A 5,926-nucleotide genomic window follows, 5' to 3' on the forward strand; every position below is an offset into this window, starting at 1 on the left:
GCATGAGTTGAGCTAGTTTTAGTATTCTTTTGTATAGCTCCTCGATGGTTGGAAAACTTTAAATGTATTTTAACCAAACAATTCCCTTTTGAATTGTAAATTTGCAACCATGGGTATCTAAAAGTGTTTAACCATGTTCCTAAGTTGATTTGGTTTGGAAATGTTCTTTTCTAGGGTTATCTAAAGTTGTTGTGCTTGTTTGGATTTCGGACAGTGAATGTTATCTTCTCGAAGTTCTTTTGACCGGTTGGAAGGGTTTACGCTCGTTCCGGATCCGTAGTCCCGGCGAGAGCTGGGCTGGCGGTCCGCCGAACCCTTTGGTTCGCCTTAGGGGGAGGTGGGGCTGTCACAGGTGGTATCAGAGCCTGCTTCGCGTGGTCTCTGCGCGGAGTGAGCCTGAACTGAGTGGTGAATAGTTATGAAGGATTAAGTTCTTGTTCGAGCATAAGCTATGAATTGTGAACGTTATAGGCCTTAAATGTTTCGTGTGATATTTGAGGAACATAGATAGGTACGTCAGGGAGGAATTTCGATTGTAGATAGTTTACTCTTGGGACTGGCCAGCTCGAGACGTGAATTGTCTTATTTCGGATTCTTGTGCCCGAGTACTCCAAAGTTGAGGCGGGGTTAAGTATTTGAGATTTGCATTTTGGGAACATGAACAAGCTTTGTCTGGCTAGAATGAGTACAAGAGGTCAATGGACATCTAGTTTGGATAGTAAGTGACGTGAGAGATCGGACGGAGTTATCTTAGCTGAGACCCTCGTTTCTTCTGAGGACGTAGAAGGTACAGGTCATTGGTTATTTTAGATTTGATGGAACCCATTAAAAGGAAAATTTTGAGGACGAAATTTTTTTAACGGGGAGAGAGTGTGCGAGCCCGTAAAATTTTTTCTTAATTTATACCATTTAATTCTATTCCTTTTCATGCATTTTCCTTATTTTATTTTACTACTTTAATTTTCTGGACACTTTATAAGTAAATATAGTTTTTCCAACCATTTTTCTAGTATAAGTTAGTTCGGGTTAAATTTGAAGTGCGTTATGGACGTGGGACCCGCTAGTGCGATAAAATTTTGTTGATTAAGTGATTTTTGTGCTAAGTATTATTATTTTACAAGGTGCTAGGAGACAATTGGAAGTTAACTAGATAAATTTCCCTTGTTAGACAAAAGGATAAGCTTAAAACCCTTAGAGGGGCCAAGTGTCACTATGCTATTAGAAGTTGGACTTTTGACCAAGATTGGTAATTTTACTAAAATCAGATTTTTGACCAAAATTCATTCATTTTCTTGTCTCCTTTGGCTGAAATTAGTGAGAGAGAAACCAAGAGAGTTTCTTCATCTTCCACTTCAAAAATTCTTAGATAACATCTCTTTTACTTGTTTCTTGAGATTTATGCAAGATATGTTATGATTGAAATTAAAGGAAGCATGTTTATGGTAAATTCATGGTTTTGCTAGGGTTTGGTGAAGTTGTTGCTAGGGTTTGGTTAATTTTCATCTTTAATGTTCAATTTTTAGCTTTGAGATGAATTTTCGGCTTTGATAAGAGATGCTCTAGCTTTAATATTACTTTTTAGCTTCCAAATAAGAATTTCTAGCTTTTGTTGCAAAATTCCAGCCTTGGTAGAGAATTTTCCAACTTAGGCATATGTTGATTATAGCTAGTTTTGTGGCTAAAATAAGTACTCTATGTATCCTATACCTTGTGAACTTGATTTGTGGCTGTCTTGTGGTGAGAATGAAGCCTTGAAAATGGCTGAAAATTAGAGAAAATAAGGGGAAGTGTTGCTGAAAATTTTTCCCACAAGAGACTTTGAGCAGTCTTGGGAAATCTGTTATATCTTGGTGTAAAAAAATCCAAATTGAGTTCTGTTTGTTGAGTTTGAAACTAGATTCAGAGTACTTTACCATAAAATTTTCAGAATGTTTCTCAATTCCTATGAATATCTGTGATTTTTCGAAGTTGACTAAATTTCCGCACCTATTCTGTTTTTCTACCGGATGAAGCAACAACTTGAGACTGGAATTTGACTGAATTGCGGACAGAATCTTACAAATGCGTCTTTTGGGAAATTGTAATACTTTGAGTCTATTTTCTAACGATATAATATTTATAATTTTTGGACTTACGAAACTCAAGTTATGACTATTCACAGAGCGTTACAAAAGCTGGAATTTTTTTTATGAAATGACAAGAGCTTGGAAGGGTCTTGGAAACATTTTCTGGTTTTTAAACCGAATTTTCTCGATTACTTGCACTCCATTTCATACTTGGATCATGGATTTATTATGTTTATATACTATAGATAAGTCTAAATTAGTTGGTTTTGTAGCCTAGTCTAAGAACCCCTTTTCCTTATCAGTGGTGGAGATGATTTCACTACAAGAATTTTGGTCATCAGTGATAACTACTTTTCGTCACAAATAATCAAAAAGTCGTCACTGATGACCATTATTGACAACATTTCAGTTGTCGCAAGGTCATCACTGAATCTCCGTCGGTAAAAGTATACAGTGACGACTTTAAAGTCGTCAGTAAATAGAACCTTTTTTATGACAATCTATGTCGTCAGTAAAAGATGAAAGTATACAGTGACGACCTTAGAGTCGTCAGTGAATGAAACTTTTTATGACAACATATGTCATCAGTAAAAGCTATAAATCTAGTGACAACACCTTCTCTTGTCAGTGATGCAAGTGATGCATGAAGGGACGATAGTGAGGGCATAGGGGAATTAGTGACAACTTTGTTGTCAATAAACCCCTGATCAACTGTGGCAACAATCCCTTATCAATAGACTGTTTTGATTGAGTGACAATAACAATTGTCAATAAAGACATCCTGCCTAGAAAAATACTACTCATTTACAACACCTTACACATGACTTTCCTACTACAATAATATCCAAAAAATGAAAATATCAGCAATGTTTAATAAATAACAAATGTAGGCACCCGTTACAATAGAATATGCCAAAATAATATATTAAATATTCAAATGTCATAAATAAGTGCAACATCATAGTACAAATAGTTTCATAAGTTTGAGTAGAACAAATACTACTCATATAAGTCAAGGCTGCACTAAAAAACATATTCCAAGTCCCAAAACATTTCCTGCGCTTCTGAAACATTTTCTAAACTTAAGACAGCACTATAACCACAGCTTTTGAGCCGACATGTAAGCCGTACTGCTAATCTTCTTCGAAACCTCCAAATGAGCAATATATCTGCAATAAAGTAGTAAAGTTATTAGTAAAGTTATCAGGTGACAAAAGCAAAACAGTCTCTAATTGCTAAATAAACAACAAAAGTAACAAACATTCACTAATCTGATACCACCGTAATGAATGCAGCAATTGTAGCAGAAATAGAGTGATAAGGGGGAGAGAAACTAGACTTGAGGAAGAAGAAAGAGAGATATTATTCAAAATGATTTTTCCATGTTGCCCAATCCAGATTTCTGCATTCTTATACAGCTCAAGAATAACAAAATAACTACTTGATTGTTGACTCAGCACAACAGTCTAACTAACAAGGAAGATTCCCTTTAACTACTTGAAGGAAATACATTTCGCATGTACTATACTGGTATTCTTCAAGTGAAATACTATACTAGAAATACATTAATTCTTCAAGTTGAAACTGACAATCCACTGCAGAGAGACCAAACAGTACTATACTGATATTAAAGGCTAGACGGACACAAATTAATGGAAGGGGAGAAGATGGAGAAGGGGAGAGTATGTGTAACAGGTGGAACTGGACTTTTTGGCATTATGGTTGATCAAAAGGCTTCTTGAAGATGGTTATTCTGTCAACGCTACAATTAGGTCCTCTTCAGGTTCATGTTTGCTAATTTACTAGTAATTAGTTCTTTACTTGAATTACTTTACCATTTCCATCTGCAACTTTACATATCATCAGAACAACAGTTTTTGGCAACTAAGTAGGAGCTAATTTCAGAAACGAAGGTGGTCTGAGACAGAACAGCAAATTCTTTGCACCATATTTCTAACAAGAAATCAGAAGCTTTGGTCAGCAGAGACAAAGGGAATGAAGAAGACAGTGCCATGATAAAATTCAACCAGGAAAGAAAGGATTTTCCAGAGTAAATGCGGTAATTAGGAGCCATCAAAGTTTCCGTCTGAGCTTTAAAGCCTAAATGTCATTGCAAAATAGAAAAACTAGAATCAGGACACCACATAGCAAATCATTAGGCTAAACTGGAAATTGCATGACATTAATGTTTAGCAAGTATTCAAAAAGCTAAATCAGTATTTTGTTTTTGCCGTTCATTCCTAACCTAAATTAGTAAGCAGATATCAAATCTTCCTACTCTCTCCACAACGACCAGTAGTGACATAGACACTACACTAGTTTGTGTTCAAAACACTGAGAATAATAAGTGGCACCCACAAGAATGAAAGGGAGAGACAGGTCCAGAATTGCCATGAACCTTTGAAACCTGCAAGATGCAAGCGTTTCTGTATCTATTTCGCGAAATCTGGGATGTACAACTTTAGGAGTATGCACCCTTCACTGGTTTTTGCAGCAAAATTAAGTTTAACACGATTTACAGCCAGCTCTTTCAATCTTTTTTCCTTACGACAAGAACAGGGGTCTTGGCATTGTGGATGCAGTAGTTGCTGACACTCCCCAGAAAAGCCCTGAAATCCAAGTTGCAAATTAACTTCCATCAGTCCAATAGGCAAATAGGACAATGCCACAAACCAGACGCTCATGTATGTACAATGCTATAAGGTCTATGATCAATGCTCCAGACTCTGAAACGTGAAACTCATACATAGTGAAAGATAGAACCTTGAAAGGTATTCCAGAAACTGCATGTTTTTGTGGATTGTATTTTCATTTCTTAGAGATGGAGCCTCAAATATGTATAAAAGGTGGCCAGAATGACCTCTTTATGGCTCCCCGACCATGGCTGCCCAACACTAGCATGCTGACTTTGAATTTTTCTACTGCTTCACAATGGCATCTTTAGGATCTCCCACTTCTGTTGCTGTCTGAGCAGTTACCTGAGATTTCAAGAAATTGAGCTTCCAATTAAAGTGCATCCGTGAACTTCAAATCAAATGTGTTACAGTTGCTACACTAATTAGTTAGCTTTACAACCATATAACATGATGCCTTCCTCAGGGGAATTGGATTTTACCCCACACATAACTGAAAAATGAAAAGCGCCTGTTTGGTACTAAAATCTAAGGAAATCACAATTAATAATAACTGTTAGTGATTCCTTACCCCATGTTTGGCACATACATCCTTGCCTAAATAAGCAAATTCAACGAATTCTTTCACTCCTGCCAAATATCTAGGATGCAAGTAATCTTTAATTGTCATCCAACTCCTATCCATGTTTTTTCACAAGCACTGTTGATCCTAACACAAAAAAATACGCAACCATGATACTACAAAGACAACACATATAATAAATATAGGAAATTAAGCTCAATACAGGAAATTAATCTTCCCATACAACAATAATAAAAATTAAACAAAATACAACACAGCTATTAGTAAATTCAAACATGTCACAACTACACATTTGGTTCATAAATACAAAAAGGAAACTAACTGTCAAACATGTCACAAATACACCTGGACGTTCTTGTCAAAAAGGAAACAAACTTTTGGTTCATAAAGAAGACAACAAAACGAAAAGGACAGGGGAGAAATTTAATTATTAGATCTCAGTGGAGATTTCCTGGGACGGCACTGAGATCACAGTAACAAACAACCAGTTCAATCAATGGCTATCATTACCTGGAGCAGTATAAAAATTTTAAAAAGGGTATCCCTCTAAAGTTATTAGTTCTTAATTAAGTCTAGGTAGAATATTTTAAAAGGTGTTCTTATCTCATTCAACACTAGTTAAAATATTTTAATCACATGTTATT

At 35.9% G+C, this 5,926-nt stretch overlaps 1 long non-coding RNA gene across 1 annotated transcript; it reads right to left on the reverse strand.

Annotated features, from left to right (window-relative positions):
- Window positions 1-4,609: 4,609 nt before the first annotated feature.
- On the reverse strand, window positions 4,610-5,003 carry LOC113763369. Its single transcript, XR_003467337.1, has 2 exons — window positions 4,927-5,003; window positions 4,610-4,675 (listed from the first exon to the last, which is right to left on the reverse strand). It is a non-coding gene; the product is annotated as an uncharacterized LOC113763369 (long non-coding RNA).
- Window positions 5,004-5,926: the final 923 nt, after the last annotated feature.

Source organism: Coffea eugenioides, chromosome 2 (assembly GCF_003713205.1).
Source record: "Coffea eugenioides isolate CCC68of chromosome 2, Ceug_1.0, whole genome shotgun sequence".
In the NCBI taxonomy this organism is placed as follows: Eukaryota; Viridiplantae; Streptophyta; class Magnoliopsida; order Gentianales; family Rubiaceae; genus Coffea; species Coffea eugenioides.